Consider the following 23,997-nt stretch of genomic DNA (forward strand, 5'->3'; position numbering starts at 1 on the left):
CCACACTTGATAATACTTCATCAGCTAATGCTAAATGTATGTTAGCAATAGCATTGCCATCCATCTCATTCCATTTTGCATTATCAGTGATCTCCGCGGGCCGATCCCCAATTGCTGCCAAGCAATTGTCTTTCCTCAAGATTGCCTTGATTCTCATTTTCCACAGTGAGAAATTACTCCCCTTGAACCTCTCAATCTCGTACTTTGCTGCCATTGTATTCACCGAGATCTATTCAGCTATCACCGTTTCACATATCTGTAACGTATATAGAAATAGTATCGTGTGAATAATACTTCACTAAGTAAGTTCCCAGGAAAGATTGGAGGGGTCACAAACGGTCCCGCTTAAAACCCAATCTCCTTAGACAGAACTTCCTAGACTGTATTTAATCACCGCACTGACTTTCTATATACGCCAACAGTAACGTAAGTGAACAGTACCGTATGGATGAATAGTGCCGTATAGGTGAACAGTACCGTAGACGTGAATAGTAACCGCATACACGACTAACTTTTGTGTGTTAACAACACCAACCAAGAAGGCTCTGATACCACTGTTAGGATACTGGCATGCAAACCCGACAAGACAAAAGGCAAAAATGAGAAATGAGACACACAAGAATTTACGTGGTTCACCCAATTAGGCTACGTCCACGGGCAAGTATAGAAGGATTTTACTAAGTAATGTGGGAATTACAACCTCTCTCAAATAATAGGAGAACAACTAAGAATCTCTCTATTATTAGGAGAAACACCTCACTTACTCTCTCACAAATACCTCACAATTTTGTGGGATTATTTTCCCTCTCTCACTCTCCTCTTGCTCTCTCTTAATTCTCTCTTGTGATGTTGTGCATAAGGCAAGGATGCACTGCCTATTTATAGGCAAGCTTCCTTGCCTTAGTCATCTTGTAGCACCGAATTGGTGCCTACAATATTGATTTAATTGGCTGGCACCAATTCGGTGCCTACAATCTTTGACTTAGTTGGCACCAATTGGTGCCAGCTAGCTTCTAGTTTCTTCTAGCTAGAAGCTGCCAACTAGCTTCATAGAGGACTGGGTTTGAGCGGGCGAGTTAATGGTTTAGGTGTTGGGTGGGTGCGCAGGTTAAGACCGTTGAGCAAAGTGCTCCAGCGTGTGTTTTAGCTCTAGGATTGTGGTGTGTCTCTATCAGATGCTTTGACATGTTTTCCTCTTCCACCAAGCTCTTGACCGCTGTCGCTGCATAATATGATCCAAGAAATCCTTCCTCTTCGCTACATACTTCTACTTTGTCTCCACCGTGGAACTCCATTGTTACAGAATTTAACTGGCAAAGAAAGAGGAACTTGAAAGATCAAGGAATTTTTTTTCGTGTACTGTAAATCAAAATCAATGAAGTGGAAGTGTAACAAACGGGTTGTTTTTTAACGTTAGTCTTTTCCTGCAGGGAAGAGGATTGGGATGTCGATTTGATTTTTCTACGATGTTAACGGATAGTTTTTTTTCTTGTCTCTTGAGTACTAAAGGGATTCCATGAATCTAATACCCATATTATTATAATATGTGATAAAAATATTTTATGATAGGTACTCTTTTTACGATACGTGATAATAATATTTTTTAAAATAATATCATTTTAATACAGATTGGTACTCTTTTCTTTTTATGTTATTTTGAAGGAAAAAGTTTTACTCATGGGTATTGAGTTGACAAAATAAATAAAGTTTATCATAAAATGATATTATTTTAAAAAATAATTAAAAATAAAAATTCTTTAAATTTATAGTATTAGAATCTCATGTTAATTTGACTGATCAATATCCATTTGTATTTAATGCCATGTTTGTTTCTCGGAAAGTAGTTTCCGAGAAACCATTTTCCAAACTTTATTATGCATGTTTGTCATTAGAAAAGTTGGTCAACGCAAAATACTTTCCAGTCAACGGAAAACACTTTACAGTCAACGAAAAACACTTTCCAGTCAAAGAAAAATTTGGCTTGGTTTTCAGAAAAGTGTTTTTCCTTTAGCTGTGTTTGTTTTCCGGGAAATCACTTTCCAAACTTTCTTGTGTTTGTTTGCCATTAGAAAAGTTGGTCAAAGGAAAACACTTTCCAGTAAAAGAAAAATTTGGCTTGGTTTTCAGGAAAGTGTTTTTCCTGAAAAATTTGGGAGGGAAAACACTTTCCGGAAGTTGTAAAAAATTTAGAAATGTCATTATTTGCTGATTATATCAAATTTGATCCTCAAATTTTTATTGCTATATATATTTTGTTTTGAATATTTATTTTATATTAACTTTGGTCCTTATTTTTATAATTGCTATTTGCTTTTTTCTTATTATTTTTTTATTGAAATTTTTTATTTATCAAATTTGGTCCTCATTCTTTTGATTGTTACTTATTTTATTTGAAATAATTTATGAAATGTTGATTATTATTATTTTAATCTCTTCATCTTTCATTTTGTTTTTTTAATTTTTTTTGATTTGATCTCTATTATTTTGATTATTATTTATTCTATTTGAGATAATTTATGAAATTATATATTTTTTTCAATTTCATTCTCATTCAACTTTTAACTTTATAAGATTTGTTCCTCATTATTTTAATAAACTTGAAAAAAATAAAAATATTAAGGGTTGGGCCGGCTGGGTCTAGCCCAGCCCATGTGGGCTGAGGTGGGCCTAGCCCCAAAAACATAAATAGAAAAATAGAAAAAAATAAAAAATAGGAAAATAGAAAAAATAGAAAAATAGAAAAATATGTGTATGCATGAGTAAAAAATAATATAAATTTACTGGTTTATTCACCAATACCAGAGTCGGGAATAAAATATTGGTTTAAATTTATATTATTTTTAATCGTTATATTTTATTTTATTTAGCAAGAAAAAATATATGTGTGCATGTATGAAAAATAAAATTTATTTTATTGGTTTATTCATTAACGCCAAAGTCATGAATAAAAACAATGATTTAATTGTTTTTTTTTGTTTTATTTATTTATTTATTTTATTTAACTATATAGGAAAAAATATGTGAACGCGTAATAAAAATGAATTTAGTTTAATTGTTTATTCACTAGTGTTAGAGTCAGGAATAAAAAAATATTGATCTAAATTTATTTTATAGCTATGTAATAGTTACCAACGCTAGAGTTGAAACTATCCGTAGTTGAATATTCACGGATGTCAAAGTCATAAATATTGTGAATAAACCATTAGAGCGTAAACAAATAAAATTTGGCAATTCAAGACAAAAACAGCAATGTAGTTTGCCTTAGGCAGAACGTTTAAGGGGTGATAATATCTTCTCTTTTACGTAACCAGTCCCGAACCATAGAATCTCTGTTGACCAGTTAGGGTTCCTAGTGACCATAATACTAGGTGGTGACTCCTCAAACAAGACTTTTTCCCCTAAAAAAACAAGATGCTAGAAATCTGTTCTTTTTCCATAATTTAAGATTATTTTTTAGGGCTGCCGCGATGTCGGATGCGACAAACCTATTAAACAAAAAAAAGGTCTAAACCACTAAAACAAACTGGAAAAAAAAATTGCATCCTTGACATATATCTAGTTTTTTAGGTTATATCGAGGCTTAAAGCAACCACTATAAGACTCCCATCACCTAGCGAAACTCATTGACACCAATTTTAACATTTTTTTATGGTTGGATCGTCACTAACAAAGAGATTTCTCTTTCTCTCTTTCTCTCTTCCAAAATTTGACAACTCATCTTTCCACTCCCATGAAAAAATTACTGAAAAAGAAAAGATTCTTGTACCAAAATGTATTTTTTAAAAACATTAAAGGACCAGCCACCTTAGACACAAACCATTCCCTGCACCAATAGATAATTAGGCAAGTAATACTCTCTTCCTCAAATCATGGATACTTGGGATCCAATTGTTCATTGTCACCTCCATAAATGCTGAGATAATTGTTGTGCTGTTGTGAACACACTTGATTTTTGAGGCAGAATGTCTTGTGAATATGTTTCATCTATTTATAATAAATACATTTCTTAATATGATTTTGGTGAACTTCCATGACTGAAATGTAATTAAGTGGCTTTAGTGTTGCTAAATTTATAACAACATATTGTCCACCTGTTTTTTTATTCAACATTTGAAATAAAATCCAACTGCTTTAATAATTAAGAACTAGCTAAACATTTGAAAATTGAGTAGTAATGTGGGAGACAAGCAGCTAAAATGGAAAATCCAGTGTTTTACCATTTACTAACTCATAATCAGATCTCAGTAATTGAATATTTGAAACTTGACAATTTAAAATTAAAAAAGACTTCAAAAGTAATAAAATATTATTTAATGGCAAGAACAGTAGAATTGTTAATCACAATTCATATAGTAACAACATTTTTGAATCCATTCAAATTGAATTGTATTTTCTCCATCATAATTATCATTATAATTATTGAGGAGAAACATTCACAATAACTAACTTGGGATAGTTTGTTTGTGAAAATGTATATCAAAAAACAAACCACACCTAAAATCAGGTCAAGTTCTAATTATTCACGCCGACTTTGTAATACTAAGATTGTCTAAGCCTATTTGGCCACTATTTCTGAATACGAAATCCCTTTTAATGATAAAGTTAAATAAGTCCCTTTCAAATTCCTAGTTGGAATTATAAGATCTTTTTTAGTTGATTCTTTTACTATATTATAATATTTTACACCGTTAGATGGATCCATTCAAAAATAATTAGATGATGACAAAATTATCAAAGATTGACATTCCATATTTCTATTCAACAACATACTAATACTAATAGTTCTTGATTTTGTTTAAGTGATTGTGGAATCCTTGTCTTGGAATAAATGTAATAATACGGATTAATATTCGTGCGATTCTGGCCCATTATCATAGATCAGTCCCAAACTTGATGGATCGTTCATTTTTCTGCTGATATAGGAAATGCATGATTTCCCTAAGTGGATTCTTGGGAAATCACAAATTAGACCATTTTATATTATATTAATATTATTATTAACAATATACTAAAAGGCATGGGGAAAGCACTGTAGCTTCCCCACGCCTTTCCCTTATTAATATATTATATAATATAATTATAATTATAATTATTATGTTATATTATATAACCTTTTGTTGTGTTTTTAATGAAAATTTTTTGTTTGATTTAGTTTGTTAATGTTAAATTTTTTTATTTAAATTATCATATTATTTTCATGATACGAATCCCGGGTTTGATGGGTTAACCTGATTTTATAAGTTAACTAATATTTTTTTAATTAATTTTTTTCATTTAGTTTAGTTGTTAATGTTAAATTTCTTTCTATTTTAATTATCAGACTTTCAATGACATGTATCCTAGACTTGACAGGTTAACTTGATTTGTTGGGTTAACCCAGTTAATTTTGGGTAACTCGTCAATTTTTTTCTTCTATTTAGTTATCAAACTTTCATGGCATGAATTCCATTTTTACGGGGATAACCTGGTTTAAAGGGTTAACCCAATTAATTCAATTTTTTTTTTCTTTTTCTTCATTAGCTTTTTTCTTCCTGTTGGTTTTTTTCTTTGTTTTTTTTAATTAATCTATTTAATTATCACATTTTTATGACACGACCTTATAACCAGATCCACATCCAATATTCTTGGGCCCGGTGTTGCAGTCAGACTCATTTAAATTTGGGTCATGCAAGTTTAATGTTATTATTAATATTATAAATATTACTCTTAGGTTAAGCATTACAGCCAAACCCAAGACTTTTAAATCTTAATTTTTTTTGATATTTTTTATGTAAAAAAAAAATAACTCGCGGCATCGCGCGGTTCATGTAACTATTGTGTGTGTATGAAGAAGCAAGGTCATTTTCTTTCTTGTTAATATTGGACCTGACACTTTTAGGATTTGAGTTTTCCAAAGTTAATCCACTACCATTTTTAGCATTCAACTTTCACGTGTTAATGTGCACCATTTATAGAACTTGGTCTTTTGAAAGAGATGGTAAGCATATAGCAGCTTTTATGTATTGCCAAGAACATTTTCCTACAAAATAGAGTAATATACTAGCCTATTGTCCAGAGCTATGCAGGGGAGAGAAAAAAACATTGATAACATGGTTTTTTTTTAAATAGATTTTTATTATTAATTGAATAATATTATTATTTAATATTGGTGAGAAAACACATGAAATCCACCTTGATTAACTCGAGATGGCCTGCAATAATTAAGGGGACAATCCTAAATTCCTTTTTTTTTAGAAGTTCAATCCTTGATTAACTTAAAATTGAACAAAATTAGTAAAAAATTAGTAATCAATTAAAATAAAAATCTTATTGAACTTGAGTCAACCAAACAAAAGTTTCCATTTATTTTTCCTTGATTTTTTCACTTTAGTTCTATATTTTTGTATATACTAATACCACTACTTTAACCATTGCTAAAAGACAAGGAGGTCATGGCATTCTTATTTAGAGAGTAGGTTCCTTTAAAATCAATCCATATTCATCTAATAATAAGTTCAAAACTGGAAGTAGGGGTGGGTTCCGTCATAAACAACACTGTCACTTACAATGGTAGAAGCAATGTGCTGTTAAATGCTACTTTTAAGCATGTTACTGATGGATATTAACTTGAAAGTGTCAAGTTGGGGAACATCAGTGTCTTCATGTTCTAATTTCATATGATGTGAGTTTTAGGAATATGATTGAATCATTCATTTGAAAAAATCTAACATGGTGAAATTATGTGTTAGTGGTCAACCTAAAACAAATCATATCCTCCTCTGCTATAAAACATGATCAATACTCTTGTATTAGTCTCCACGGGTAGACAAGCATCACAATCTGTTGGCCCATTTAGGATAGTGAAGAGAGGATTAAACTTGTCATTACGGTGATCAAAGTATGTTTGAGAATTCATACGATGATCAACATAGGTATGACTCATCCAAGCCCAGTGATAATGAAAGATGATGATATATATTGGGTTTGGGTGACACATAAGATGATGATGATGACGACAATGATGATGATGATGTGTTAATAACAATCAAGATTGAGATCTGATTTCTAAAAAGCCAAAATAGATCTGATAGAAGTGTGACACAATAAAAAACCTGCCCCAAGGTTACCAACACTATTGGAATGAAATAAAATAACGTCACGAAACCAGTTAATCTTCGATTATGTTAGATTTAATTCGTTCAAGAATTGAAGAATGCAAGAATCACTTACACATTAAAAATGAAAAATTCAGAAATAATAATCATTAATTACTAAGGTTGTCCAAAATGTTTTTTCCTTGTATTTTAAAAAATATAAAAATATTAAAAATGTTATATATTTTCAATAAAATCTAGTCAATTTCCATCATTTAATAACTTTTGCAGTTTTATTTTATTTTATTTTGGATGGCAAGATTGAAAAATAAAATACAATAATAATAATAGATAATAATGAAAATAAAGTTTAGGGAATGAAAATTAGAGGCAATAGAGAAAAAGAAAGGACTAAGATGATTGTTAACTAAAGAATCAAGAAAAAATAAAAAAAAATAAATAAATAAATTGTAGAGAGTTCCTAGTTCAAGAAGGAAATAATATAAATGTGTAGTATCATTTTGAGTTTGTGCTTTTTTTTTTTTTTTTTGAGATAAGCAAGACAATATAAATAGAACAAAAAAAATACATAGAAACTTAACCATAGAAAAAAGAAAAAAGCAAGAGCAAAGAAACAAAGACTAACTCAAACAACCCTACCACCCAACAAAAAATAGAAACCTGTTAGTAGCATTGCTGAATTCTAACCAAAGCCCAACCACCATGTCAGTAGCTACAACCCTTACCACTTCTAATCAGATGCATCTCTGGCAATGCCACCAAATCAGCCCCACAAACTCAATTTGACATCTTTCTTTTTTCCTTTTATCCACCATAGGGTAAAAAACCGTAAATCCAATAGACCAAAACCTAATAAACCCACCCAAATCATTTTAAAACAACCGGTAAATAAAACACCAAATACCTTGTGGAACCTAATTCGCTTTTGAGGCATTGTATTAGTCTTGGTGGACGTGTTTTGCCGCCGACACAATTTTTTTTATACAAAAAAATAATATTTAGGTATTGAAATAAAGCTAAAAGATGACATAAAAAAAAACACTCATGATAAATGTGCAACAACGCTAATTGAAAATTAAGACAACAATGTTTATTTTTTAACAAAAAAACGCTACCCATAATTCGAAGAGACAACGATGAATAAAATTATACAGTGAAAATCTATTTTTGACCTTCGAATGCCACCACACATACCGCCTAAAGCGCAAGGTGGCCCCAACATGCCAATAATTTTTTAAATTTCAAAATGCTAAAAGACCCTAAATACCCCTGACCTTAATTACTTATATTTTGTTGGATTCAAGGGAACATGTATAATTTGGTTTGTTTATAAAAAAATAAAAAATATTGAGATACCCCTACCACAACTATGCTAGCTCTTTTTTCCTCGGGAGTACTTTTGTTCTTATAAACCATGTGAAATACAAAAACACCCCTACCTCCGAGGCAAATGTGTTTTGTTTTTTAAGGCCATAGACTTCACTTGACTATTGTAATGAATTGATTGTTCATATAGCTAACAGGGAAACCCTTTCCTTTATTAATTGTTTTTTTTTTTTTGAGTTTCATATTATTATTATTATTATTAGCACCACCACCACCACACGACTACTATCATCATTTTCATTACCACCACCATGATTATTGTTGTTGTTGTTGTTATAATAATTAATTATTATTGAAATAATAAAAAATATAAACTTGATTTGAAGACTATTATTATTATTATTATTATTATTATAACCATCACCCACCACCGCCATCATAACTATCACCATGTCTTCTCATTAGTAAATTTTCTTTTACCATTCGATTATATTCATATTTTGTTTTCTTGATAATGATGTACACTACCTAAATTCTATTTGTAAATAACTATACTATCTATTCTTTTCAAGATCATTCCCATTATATTCTTATTATCTATTTAATATATTTTCTAATATATATTTAATTACAAGGATTACATCTAATACATTTAATTTATATACTATTTTTATATATTTGGTTTTTTATTCCATTTTTATTTTAATAGAATTCAAATTTATATTCATTTAAAATTTAATAAAAAATTTAATTTATGATTTTCTTAGAAATTTATTATTCTAAATTAGAATTTAGAATGATTTACTAGTATTATTATTATTATTGAAATAACAAAAAACATAAACTAAATTTGAAGGATAAAATTAAAGACCATATAAACTTTGACAAAAGGACATATTAAAAAAACAAAGAAATCAAAAGAAAAAGAGACCAAATTGAAATTAGTTTATTATTGAAGAAAAAAAAATTAAAAATACTTGATATGAGCGATAAATTGAAAACAATAAAAACTTTGATAAAAAATAAAATAATAAAAAATAGGACTAAATTGTAAAACTTACATTTACAAATTAAAATTGAATGATTAAATTGAAAAAAGATAAAACTTTAACAAAAAGAAGAAATTAAAAAATCAAAATTAAAAAAACTGAATCTGAAACACCAACCACCATAAAGACTGGAGTTGATTTTTTAGGGGAGAAGAGAAAAATGATGGGGGGGGATGAAGGGCAATCGACGACAAACCGACCATTAGATGCCATGCGCCACCAATAAAGGAAGATGACATGAAGGCGAACCAAATGAGATAGCATAAGCTTATTTTAAACCATCGGGAGATGGTGCACACGTCGTCCAAAGTGCATAGAGCCGACCATGCACCAACTTTTTGTATTTAAAAATCATGAAATTCAATGAATTACAAAAACAACACAACTAATTTTTTTGTCCTTAAAGTCATATGTGTAAACTATATTCTAAAAAAAAAAAAAAAAGACAACAACCTTATAAATCAAGAATAAATCAATTACATGCCTTTTCAAGCATGTGATAACTAAATGAATGCAAGCAATTCAACTTGACCTACAACATAAGATATTAATATTGGCAACACAAAATAATCAAGAAATAGTCGGAACATGGTAACAAAAAAAAAAAAAATTGGTGATTTCCTGAAAAGTGAAAAAAAAAAAAAAAAAACAAAAGATTAAACCAAACCACAAAGTTTAGCAACAAAAAAAAAAACCATAAATGCTCTTAAACTGAATTTAGTTCCTTCAATTCATGTGCAAATAAAATAAAAGATTATTAGCCATAATGGATAACCAAAATCCATAAAGTAATGGCAAAACTATACCTTTTCTAACTAGTAGCAGAGATCATGATTCTTAGAGGCTTCTTGACAAGATTTTATGAAGATCATGTTCTAGTGCAATGACTTTTGCACGTAAAGATGTGAGGATCCTCATAAATCGAGTTTAAATAGAAATGTATTGTCAAGACATGTTGTGCCTCAAGGAAATCATTCCACAAATTACAACAGGCAAAAACAACAGCAACAATAAAATCTAACAAATTGCAAGAATTTTACAAACATGGAACAATTTAAAACCAAATCACCGAACTGATACCTCTAAAGATGAGAAATCACAATTTTAGAAGTGATCTTTGGGCCTGCTATCCTATGTAAAGAATATATATGTCATTCTAGATAGATTTATATAGACCACATTCATACAACTATCAACATTAAGTTACAGTAGCATTTCAGTATGCATGACAAACATTTCCAGCTGTGGTCTTTTAGTGGCCTTTACACCCAAAGTATAATGGGTCTAGGCAACAAATTTAGTTCCTTACAATCAATTTATAAAAATTTATCAATGTAATAATAAGCAACAATGAATTCCAAAACAAAACTAGCCACCTAAAGATCCATGGGAACAATGATAAATGGCCTCCAAACCAAATTCAATTCAATCATAACAAAAAATAATATTCATAATCATTTTACAAGTCACTGCAATCTCTTTCTTATGGTTATGATAATAAACATTAAATGAATAGTAAGTGTTATGAAGCTTGTTATTGAAGCTCACCTTTTGTTTTTCTCTCACAACCATCAACCATCAACCAACTACAGTCACAAGCAACTAGCATAGTCAGCAACCTAGAAAGTAAACAAAGAAAATTTTGCATTCCAATAAAATTTCTTATATTTTTTTTATCCTCGTTAAATGATGTACGTTTCCTTTCTCGTTACAAATGGTTGATGATATCCAAAAAAATTGATCAATAAGTTATGATTGAGTTGCAAAAAGAGCAATTAAGGCATCATGTTACATAATACGTTCTTTTTTATATCTATCTTATTTCTGCAAAAAAATAAACACATATAATTTAAGTGACAAACATATTCATACCTTCATTTTCACAGTAACATATTTCCCTCCAGATTTGCTTCATGACGTCCATCATCGTCACAATTATCATCTTCTAACTTCTTGTCAAGATACCACAAAATTTATAGAATTGTTTCAACGGCTATCTAGATTGACCACAAATGTATGACATGAAACTTTAAAATGCACTCCTATAGTTATCTCAAAATTTCAAACATGAAAAACAAAAAAATATACTAATTAAACTTGGAAAACAATAAAAAGACAAAGGAAGAATGTCAAGGCATTGCATAAGACTAGCAAGGGAAATATGAACGATTTGAGTAAATAAAAGAACAAATGAAACTAAGACATAAAAGGCTCCTTTAACTAACCTTTTTCTTCATCATAACCAAATGACCATGACCACCTTGCACAAGTTCAACGAATACTTTGTTGAACTGCTGAGCAACTCCTTTGAAAGTAAGATCTATCGATTCATATTTTGCTGATCAAAAAACATATATAAGTTCTATTATTTTCTACATATAAGCATTGAAGTAAAAAACATAATCTTGTTGAAATGAAGATAAATAAATCATAATCTCACGTTAAAAACAAGTAAATACAACAAAAGACATTTAAGCAATAAAATCCAATAGCTTAGTCCCTCGTCACTTGCCTCAAGTTCAACTTGCCCTTTTCTAGAGTTCCTCCTGTTTCTCAATGATATTTACATGGTTGAACTGCTGAAGTTACTCAGTGCACCTATTAAGCATTTTATGCAACTCTTTCAACACTCCACTTATACCTATATGTTTCAATAAAAGAGAGCATATCATTCTCAAAAAGATGAATGCTTAAGTGGAAGCATGCAAACATGACGTATCTCAGTAAGTACCAAGTACATGTAGAGGCAAGACCAAAACATCATCTTCTAAGATTTCAGCATAGATATCAGCTGTCAACCAGGCAAGATAAGTAGATTTTAAAACATTGATTACAAGACATAATAGTCTAACAATACATTAAACGCCATGAACAAAAAATTAAAGCTGGCACTAAAGCAAATTCATAGTTAGTCATTTATCACCACAAAGAACACAATAAAAGCAAATTCACAGTTCAAAGTTCCTGTAAACTCAATAACATGCTAGAGGTTAATCATTTCTTTAGATATAGCTCCTGTTAAGTCCAATTTACTAAAGATACCTAAAAAATTGAAAAAAAGAAAATAAAAAAAGAAAAAAACCTTAATATTGTGTTTTTGATCATGAAATTATCTGATAAGAGAGCCTGGTCCTTTTCTAATTAAATGATGAGCATGAGATAAGAAAGTGCCACCTATAGGAAGATTCTGACAACATCATACATCCACATTGATGTTAAAAGTATCAAAATAGACTAATCTGAACTCTTGCCTAAGCCAAATTTAAAGAAAAAGACATTGTAAATCATCATTTTCCTTTTGCAGCCTTTTGTCACGAGTTAGCTTTGTTGGAAAAGGGTTGTCCGACTTGTTTTTTGATAAAGGATGCTCAGTTGCTTTTCACGCTACATTATACTGCAGTTACCAAAAACTTTTTATGAAAGACACTCCACAAGGCAAAAGTCCTTCTACCAAATGTAAGCTAATTATAGATTTTATTGACAATTTAGGATTTTTATCTAAATTAAACATGTATAAGGATCATCATGTAAAATAACATATAGGATTTTTTATCGTAACCATCCATAGTTATGTAGACCACACCATCATTTTGTGGACACTTTCAAATCTCAACAGATCACGTTCTAGGTAAATACTTTAGGAGAATAAGAAGAATAATCAAACGATATAAGCATGCACACCATTATAGGAGTCACATGTTCTTGAACATCACTAACAATTTAGCTCATGTAAATTTTTTAAAAAGTACACACATTTATAGACAAGCCCTTGGGCATAAACAATGCTCCACTAGTATTCAAGAACATGCCAGTCAAATAATTTAAGTTACTTAAAAATATCACATCAAGGAAAAAATGTTTTACTTTGCGAATCATATAAATTTCCTAAGTAGCATTGTGGTTGGGGTGCACGCTAGAAACATATATGCAGGTACTTTACAATGTACTTTAATTGTTGGTACCAATCAACCAAGTAACAAAACATCTTTATCTAATTTCAACTAATCCATACATGTACACATAAACCTTGAAGATAATTCATCGTCAAACTAGAAATTCTCAAAAGGGTCTTGTTTTTAGTTTAATGGCGGGCATCTACTAGTTACTATTATAGACCTTCAATAAATCCAGAACATTTGTAGCCAGTACAACATTTGGAAAAGGTAAAAAACTTATCATCGAAGTGTCCAGTTAACGTGGAAAGAAAAAATCAATTATTTCTCATAACATGATCGTTCCGGTTCCTTGGACTAAAACAAAAAATCACCCAACAGTGAGTGAAGGAAAGAAAAACCTAGAAATCCAGAAGAAGCTTCCTTGAATCTACAATGAAAGTAGAAGAGTTGGTATCCACAAGAGTAAGGAAACCTGTAAAATTGCAAAAACTCAAATTTCACTAGCCAAGCATCTAGCATTAAGACTCAAAAATATCCATGCCTATACAAGTCCCCCAAATCCTTAACTAGGTCAAATCAAAGCAGGTGTAAAATCCCTAACATATTAATAAGTAACAAAATACCCTAATAATTCTTAAATAATGATGTTTTAATTACTTATTTGCAAACTCTCCATCTACTAGACTGCGTTTTATTATTATCTACCATGTTAGCTGTATCGATTAGTTTATTGACAGTAGAGGACAAAAACATAATGTGAGGTACTTTCAACTAAAATTATAGCTTAGGTAGTAATATGTGGAAAATTTTAGTTGAGGAGATACCTTACATTTTAGCATAGCACACGTTAAATCATAGCATCATCCTGAAAATAAAGTACATGTTAAATAAAAGCACTAAGCATTCTTTATCCCCAAAAAATAATTAGCTTTTTTCTCTTTGCTAGAGTTTGATACCTTGGCTTGGATATGTCCTGAAATTCACTTTAGCAGGTCTTTCACATCAAGCTCAAGCTCAGACTATTTTTTTTATGGCTTATGTTTGTCGTTGAAGGAAAAGATACATAAATCATAATCTCACCTTAAAAAACAATAAGCACACATAGAGGAAATTTAAGCATTAAAATCAAGTACCGTAGTACCTCGTCACTTGCCTCAAGTTCAGCTTGCCTTATCTGGAGTTCCTCCTGTTTCTCAGTGAGATTTACATGTTGATCTAGTGCCTTCTTGTTTACATGGTTGAACTGCTTAAGTTGCCCATTGCACCTATGAAGCATTTTATGCAACTCTTTCACACTCCACTTATACCTATATGTTCAGTAAAAGAGAGCATATCACTCTTGACAAGCTGAATGCTTCAGTGGAAGGTAAACAATACCTATCTCAGTAAGTAACGAGTACATGTGGAGGAAGATCAAAACATCATCTTCTAAGATTTCAGCAAAGATAACGGCTGGCAAATCAAGCAAGATAAATTGATTTAAAACATTGATTACAAGACATGATAGTTTAACATAAAGAATAAAAAACTGAGATAGGCAAGAACAAAAAACTGAAGCTCAGACTAGCCATTTATCACATAAAGAAACAATAAAAAAATTCACAGTTCAGAGTCCTTGTGTTGTGACTTCAGCCAATGAGTCTATCCATCCTGTCAAAAACACCTAGAAGAATGGTTAGTCAAAAAAAATCTTTTTATAGTGAAATATTAAAAATCAAGTTTCTAAAAAAACAACTCAAAACACACTTTAGAGTTATTGTGTTATGACTTTCAGCCAATGAGTTAGCATCATTTAGTTCCTACCCCTTCAATTAAGGACCATGTAACATCTCAGACTTCACAAAGGATATTATGGTTTCCAACTTTTGTTTTTGTCATTTTAAAGTAGTTGTGAATTAATCTCTAGCTCTGTTTTTCTCATTTTAGTCTATGTGATGGAAACTACGTGTTCCTGAGATTTCTTACCTCAATGTGATCTGTTTCTGCATAATTATGTTCATAAACTTCAACTTTGAGCATCGATAAATCAATAAAAAACCCTGTCATAACGACTTTCTTCCTTGCTTAATCACATTATCATTAGTAGCTTGTTAAGGCATCAATAAACATGTGCAAGGATCATTATGTATAAGGCATCATAAAATATAAGATTTTTTATCCTAACCATCCATAGTAATGCAGTCCAAATGATAAGTTTGTAGAACACATCCAAATTTGGACATATCATATGTTTAGGTAAAAACTTAGGAGAAGAAGAAGAATATGCAGCGATATAAGCATGCAGACCATTGCACGAGTCATATCAACATCATTAACAATTTAGCTCATGCAAATTTTGAAAAGGTACACACATTTATAGACAAGCCTTTGGACATAAACAATGCTCCACCAGTATTCAAGAACATGTCAGTCAAATAATTTAATTTACTTACAAATATCATATCAAGGAAAAAGTGTTTTACTTTAAAGAATTTTGCTGCATAGCACTTTCTCCATTTCCTTTCTATCTTCTATATATTGCTATTATGCAATCCTTATCAACTCTAATTTTTGATTATCACATGCTAACAAGCAATTCTAAGACCAGTGTATTTTAATTCCACATGTTTATGATAACTTACACATATGCAAGCTCATTAATCAGGTTTCATAACTAACCTTCTCTGGTGGGAGATCTATCCCCAAATTTCCACGGGAAAGGATGACACCATCTGCTTCTTGTAGGATCTCATCAAAATAAGTTAATCCATGAAAGAAATGCATTAGAAATAAGGAATTTGGCCTATAATGGAATTTAAGCACGGGCAGTGGCGGAAGCAAGGGGGGGCAGGCAGGGGCCCGGGCCCCCCCTGCAAAATACATATTTTTTTATTACTAGGTAATTTAGTATAATTAAATAAGAGGAAGAGTTATTATTTTTAAAAAAGTGGGCCTTTCTTTGAGTTTATTCTTGATGTACGTGAAAAGAAATTATTTTTACTAGGTAATTGAGTTTATTCCGGAGAATTCCCAGTTTATTCTTGAGTTTATTTTGTGAAATAAAAAAAATTTATCAATTTAATCTAATATAAATCATGAAATAATAAAAAAAAATTATAAATAAATTTTTTTTATAAAAATATTAAAATAAAATCATCAATTAATTTATCTTTCATCAAACAAAACAAGGTAATTTAAATTTTAAATCTATTTTTTGTTTTGTTTTGAGATGTTTGTTAATAATTTGATGAGATTTTTTTTTTATAATTCTACCAATTTTGTTCTTTTTTTTTTCTCAGATATGCTAATTCTACCAATTGTTTTTGAATTCTTGTTATTGTGATTTTTTTTTCTAAATTAATTAGATATATTTTTATTGGTTTGTTTTGATTATGATTGAATTTTTTTATGTTGTTTTTAGAAGAGCCACTAAAATTATCAATTTTTTTCTTACGATACATGTTTTGATTTTAGGTTGAATAATGAACAAATAAGAAGAATTGATATGATAATCGATTATTTTTTATTTTATGAAAGAACGACGAGCACAATTAAAAATAAATATGTAAGAATCATTCTTTATTATTTTTTTATTTCAAGTTTTATCAAACACAAATAATGCTTCGCTTTAGCTAATGTTTCTTATATACTTTGTATGTTTATATTTAATAGGTATAATGACCAACAACATTAAAGTGATGAATGCATTATGAAGATGAAATTAACTTCATTGCTTTGACTCGATTTGATATTGCTCCAAACCTTTTATCTTATACAAAGATCATTATATGTGTTTGTAGTAAATTATTTAAATAAAACTAAATTATACAGGTTTTGATTTATAACTCATATACAATAAATTAAAATAAATATTATATTTTATTATATTAATTTTGGCCTCCTCCTAACAAATAATTCTAGCTCCGCCCCTGAGCACGGGTATCATAAAGAATAGCATATGATAACAGAATTATAAATCTCAGCTCTACAATTTCAATTTTTGCAAAAATTTGAGTCTGGTAGAGGTCCAAGAGTTTAGAAAGAAATTCTCGAGCCTGTATAAAAGGCTGACCGACCACAATTGAAATGTTAAAGGGGGAGGGAGAAATATATCGATGCAGCAAAAAATTGTAAGGACCCAGAAAAGGGGAGAAGTCGAAGTAATTTACTTTACAATGAAAAGAGATAATAGAAAACAACTCTTAGACGGAAAATCCTTACATGACGAACATCTTCTGCATGCCTAGTGTATGAAAGTGAGAGGATGTCTATGTTGTTCTGAACACCCCGTGAACTTATAACCTGATATTGATCATTAAAATTCCATCAAAGCAGTAATGGGTAAGGAGAAATAGGTGGCATTTTTCCATTATAAATGATGGAAGCCAGCACTGATCAGTCAAACAAGAAAAGGTTAACACCAAACATGATTCAATATAAGCTTTTATAACAACAATCGAGTAGAAACAAATACCTCTTTATCTTTATCAGTGAGAGTAGGCAGATTAGTATGGATTTGAGAAACATGCAAAGTATATAGCAGTCCACTCAATGTAACAGTTCTTTACCAAGCAAACCACATATTCACCATTGACTTCAGCGACCTGCATCATCATGAAATTGAATTAAGCAGATTCTTCTTCTTTTTTGAAGTTGATGCAGGCCATTATGTTTTGAATACAAAGTCCCCTGGCTTGTTTGTACCAAGAACAGTTTTAATTGAAATGGGGAGGCAGCTAGCAATAAAAGTTACTGCTTATGGTATGTGAAAGATCCACCTGGCATGAAAAGTAGGTGACATGACATGCCGCAATGAAGCTACTTGCCTCTAGCCACACAGAAGTAGTTTCATTTCCTGTAAAGAGATATTGACCAACAAAAATGGTGTCTCCCTTTTTCACCGCCTGCAAAGGCCATATCAAATTAAAGTTACATGTCATAAATAAAAGTGTAAAATCCCAGCTATTGCACTTCTGAATTGATGAATCGATATGCTCAATCATCTCACAGTTTTTATATTGTTCTGGATCCTCTAAGAATCTAACCATACCATATTTCTGGTTGATTGTTGCATATATCTCACCATCTTCGATCTACAGTTTGAAATGAAATTGTTCATTTAAATTATGGTATGAGATACAGGAGTGCACTATTAGTGGTCTTTCTACTTCCAGTATTTTGCAATAAATTGATCATACAAAAAATAAAAGGAAAGATATTTATGAAACTGCTGCAAGCTTAGCATCAAGGATAATTGCATAGGAAACTACCATTTGAAGCACATGCATCTCTGCCTCTTTAGGACTGCTAAGTTGCACATTTTTGGCTATGTCTTGGACGGAAAGAGTCCAATATGTTTGGGTCAATCTCTGAATGTTTCTCTTATACATGGATGATATGACTTGCTTCACCAGTCCAAGATTATTGTCCTGAAAAAGAATACAAAGCCTGTTTTAGATGATGATGAAGAGATCTTAAATTTGTCTCTATGTGTAAATGTGAAATGTATAACTGTAAGCTCACACTTTCAAACTTCTCCATATTTGTTTGAATGTATGTCTTTAATTCTGAAACTTTTCCACTGCTATAACTACTTGCTATTTCCATATAGGGCTACTCAAAGGGTAAAAGAAAGTTTGTACGAGAATAGAACCCAAAAACTTCAGAAAAAATATGAATGCAGAATTCTGCATGAAGAGACACAAACACTGTTGATGGAAAACAGCAAATATTTCATCAAAAATAGAAAAGAAAAAAAAAATACCATTTATTCCATTTGATGAATGTAAGATAACCAAAAGAGATTGATATGGTAGCATTACATTTTAAAATAGATTCAACCTAACATATATCCATGGTGAAAGCAGCGTTTATCCAAGCAAATTAGAATAGAATTTTATAACTGGAAGCTGGGTTGTTCTATGATAAAATTAGTTTTCCATGCATAAGACAATACAATATAAGAAAAGGACAATTTTTTAAGGCTGTGTTAGAGATTTAGTTAAAACAACTTTTTGAAATTTTTTTTTGTCAAGGACACAAATGATAATTAAAGTATTAATGTGGACACTATTAATCAACAATCAATTTTGCTTGCAACGTACAGCTTACAAGTTATAATCACCTGACACAAGGTCTTTAAACTTCTCTGAGCTGCTGAAGAAGTGTACTTAGGAAGGCTGGTTGAGAACTGCACAGCAACAACCAAAAAAAAAAAAAAAAAAACGAAGAAAGAAAACATAAAATGTTGTTTCAAAGAAATTTAAAAGAGAAATGAAATTATACGTGATCTTGGGATGTCAAAACCCATCTAGAATGCAAAATCCAGGCCAGCAAAGAATAATACTGAAGTAAGAAACACATGAGCTTGGAAAACTAATTACTTGTAAGCAGGCGATCATCTCTTTATTTGCCAGAAAGGGGGGGGGAGTCCTAAGAGTGTCCTATCATGAACATAGATTGCTGAATACATCCCAAATTCATATAATAAATGTCAAAAGACTGTCTATTTTGAATGAGAGAAACCAATATATATTTTTTGAATGCTTCAACAGCTATAGCATTTATAGAAGACATAGGAGCCGTCACGACCTGAGATGAGAGAGAAGCAATTTGCATGTAGACTCGCAAATTTACAGGTTGGCTTGCCAATGAATAGAGTTTTAAGGGCGCCTCAGCACAACCACCATTATGACCATCACTGCCAAAGCCATGAGAGAGGCTCCCAGGGTCTTCTCAGTGGTAGATGATCCGGCCTTTTCATCTGCGGCATCGGGTGCGTGCTCTGCGGATGAAAAGCTAAAAATCTTCTTAAAGTAAGCAGATACATTTGTCACCATGTCAACCACAGTAAGCTTAACGTTATTGATGACATCATGAGCCCAGTTTGAGAGTTTCCAGTTTCATTTTTCATCGTCAGATAATTCTGTGAGCTTCTTTGAAAGAAACTGCTGCATCCTGAGAGTCAGTATCTCCAACAGACTCATTATCTGCAACATATTCCTTATCTGCAACAGATTCCTAGGCTTTCAGAGGCAAAACAGAAGGACATAGAAAACAGGAATATAAAAAATAATAAGAAAGACGAGTGGATTGAAAGACACAAGGGTACACTTACTTGCATTCTGTGACTGGAGCAATTCCTGAAGGGCTTTGTTTTCCCAAACTGCATTCCAGACATTTGGATCAGAGGCAAGGGCAGCAACCACAGTCTGAGCATAATACTAAAATCAGTGAACTACAGTCCCATAGGCTGATTTCATCAATCAAAAGACAGGGTATGTTGGATGCAATGATAGAACATGTGAAAATACACTTCAAAATGTTCAAGAGGCCTTGAAGATCCAATCAAATTAAAAGCCCTCAGGTATTATATATGGGGGCTTATAATTTATAAAAACAAAAACGGTACATCAGTTATATATTCTCGGCATGGTCCAGGCCCTGAGAAATCACAGGGGTTTTTGAAAATGCATTGACAGCTTAGTGTTCTTAAAGTTAAGCTAGGAAAATAATTGCAACTAACAATACCAAGCATCATCAACCACAACAAAAACATAATTGAAGCTTAATTTAATTCTGTATGAGCAAAAAACATTTACACATATTTGTGCAACTAACAACTCTATTGTCAAATTAATTCACCATGAATACAAAATAGTCTAAGCACTAGGAGGAAAGAAAAGGAAAGAACAACTTGAAGGGGGGGAGAGAGATATCAGAACCTGAATTCTAGGACTTTCATTAAGCAATGAAAATGCCTGCATAGCATATTTTGGCACAACGTGAGTAGATTGTCAAAGTGGACAAACATATTCTAACTAGATCACATACATTGTGAAGAAGCTCCAGTGCTTTCTAAAAATGCTTTTGTCCAATACATATCATCCCCTTGTCATGATGTCAAATGTCAGATGCATTAAAAGAAATTCCTCATCTAAATATCAAGGGAAAATGGAGGAATAATTGACAAAAATTACCTCGGCACAAATTCTCCCAACAGTAGAGAAGGTCTCCACTTGGATACAGTCCTCGCAAAGGTCTCTGCACTAGAAGAAATTCCATTACTTCCTGAAGCAACAGAAAAACCACAGTGTAACACTTCTATTAGTCTGGGATTTATGAAGCATATAATACTATCTAACTTACTGACCAAACTGGAGGAATGGGGACAGCTATAAGCAGGAGAATAATACTCTCACTCGTGTAAGAAGCTAGCACATCATTATCCAAAACAGAATGATACACGCAACAAATGTTCCAGCAGGGAGCTTTTCAAACTGAAAATTACCATCCAATATTGCATTGGCCTCTATCAGATGCTTTGACATGTTTTCCTCTTCCACCAAGCTCTTGACCGCTGTCGCTGCATAATATGATCCAAGAAATCCTTCCTCTTCGCTACATACTTCTACTTTGTCTCCTCCGTGGAACTCCATTGTTACAGAATTTAACTGGCAAAGAAAGAGGAACTTGAAAGATCAAGGAATTTTTTTTCGTGTACTGTAAATCAAAATCAATGAAGTGGAAGTGTAACAAACGGGTTGTTTTTTAACGGTAGTCTTTTCCTGCAGGGAAGAGGATTCGAATGTCGATTTGATTTTTCTACGATGTTAACGGATAGTTTTTTTTCTTGTCTCTTGAGTACTAAAGGGATTCCATGAATCTAATACCCATATTATTATAATATGTGATAAAAATATTTTATGAATAGGTTACTCTTTTTATGATACGTGATAATAATTTTTTTAATATTTTTTTAAAATAATATCATTTTAATACAGATTGGTACTCTTTTCTTTTTATGTTATTTTGAAGGAAAACGTTTTTACTCATGGGTATTGAGTTGACAAATAAATAAAGTTTATCATAAAAATGATATTATTTTAAAAAATAATTAAAAATAAAAATTCTTTTAATTTATAGTATTAGAATCTCATGTTAATTTGACTAATCAATATCCATTTGTATTTAATGCCATGTTTGTTTCTCGGAAAGTAGTTTCCGAGAAACCATTTTCCAAATTTTATTATGTATGTTTGTCATTAGAAAAGTTGGTCAACGCAAAATACTTTCCAGTCAACGAAAACACTTTCCAATCAACAAAAAACACTTTCCAGTCAAAGAAAAATTTGGCTTGGTTTTCAGAAAAGTGTTTTCCCTTTAGCTATGTTTGTTTTCTGGAAAGTGGTTTCCGGAAAATCACTTTCCAAACTTTCTTGTGTTTGTTTGCCATTACAAAAGTTGGTCAATGGAAACCACTTTCCAGTAAAAGAAAAATTTGGCTTGATTTTCAGGAAAGTGTTTTCCTGAAAAATTTGGGGGGGAAACACTTTCTGGAAGTTGTGAAAAATTTAGAAATGTCATTATTTGCTGATTATATCAAATTTAATCCTCAAATTTTTGACTGCTATATATATTTTGTTTTGAATATTTATTTTTCAATTTCATCTCTTAAAATTTTATTTTTATATTAACTTTGGTCCTTATTTTTATAATTGCTATTTGCTTTTTCCTTATTATTTTTTTATTGAAATTTTTTATTTATCAAATTTGGTCCTCATTTTTTTTATTGTTACTTATTTTATTTGAAATAATTTATGAAATGTTGATTATTATTATTTTAATCTCTTCATCTTTCATTTTTTTTTTTTAATTTTTTAGATTTGATCTCTATTATTTTGATTATTATTTATTATATTTGAGATAATTTATGAAATTATATTTTTTTTTTTCAATTTTTCATTCTCATTCAAACTTTTAAATTTGTAAGATTTGTTCCTTATTATTTTAATAAACTTGAGAAAAATAAAAATATTAAGGGCTGAGCCGGCTAGGTCTAGCCCAGCCCATGTGGGCTGAGGTGGGCCCAGCCCAAAAACATAAATAGAAAAAATAAAAAATAGAAAAATAGAAAAAAATAGAAAAATAATAAAATATGTGTATGCATGAATAAAAATAATCTAAAATTTACTGGTTTATTCACCAATACCAGAGTCGGGAATAAAATATTGGTTTAAATTTATATTATTTTTATTCGTTATATTTTATTTTATTTAGCAAGAAAAAATATATGTGTGCATGTATGAAAAATAAAATTTATTTTATTGGTTTATTCACTAACGCCAAATGTCAGGAATAAAAATCAATGATTTAATTGTTTTTTTTTTGTTTTATTTATTTATTTATTTTATTTAACTATATAGGAAAAAATATGTGAACGCGTAATAAAATGAATTTAGTTTATTTGTTTATTCACTAGTGTTAGAGTCAAGAATAAAAAAATATTGATCTAAATTTATTTTATAGCTATGTAATAGTTACCAACACTAGAGTTGAAACTATCCGTAGTTGAATATTCATTGATGTCAAAGTCAGAAATATTGTGAATAAACCATTAGAGCGTAAACAAATAAAATTTGGCAATTCAAGATAAAAACAGCAATGTAGTTTGCCTTATGCAGAACGTTTAAGAGGTGATAATATCTTCTCTTTTACGTAACCAGTCCCGAACCATAGAATCTCTGTTGATCAGTTAGGGTTCCTAGTGACCATAATACTAGGTGGTGACTCCTCAAACAAGACTTTTTCCCCTAAAAAAACAAGATGCTAGAAATCTGTTCTTTTTCCATAATTTAAGATTATTTTTTAGGG

The 23,997-nt window shown here is 30.8% G+C and overlaps 1 pseudogene; it reads right to left on the bottom strand.

The window, feature by feature from the left end:
* LOC118033102 (pyruvate kinase 1, cytosolic-like) overlaps nucleotides 1–23,997 on the bottom strand; it is a 61,119-nt pseudogene that overhangs the window by 29,043 nt on the left and 8,079 nt on the right.

Source organism: Populus alba, chromosome 11, assembly GCF_005239225.2.
Source record: "Populus alba chromosome 11, ASM523922v2, whole genome shotgun sequence".
Classification (NCBI taxonomy): Eukaryota; Viridiplantae; Streptophyta; class Magnoliopsida; order Malpighiales; family Salicaceae; genus Populus; species Populus alba.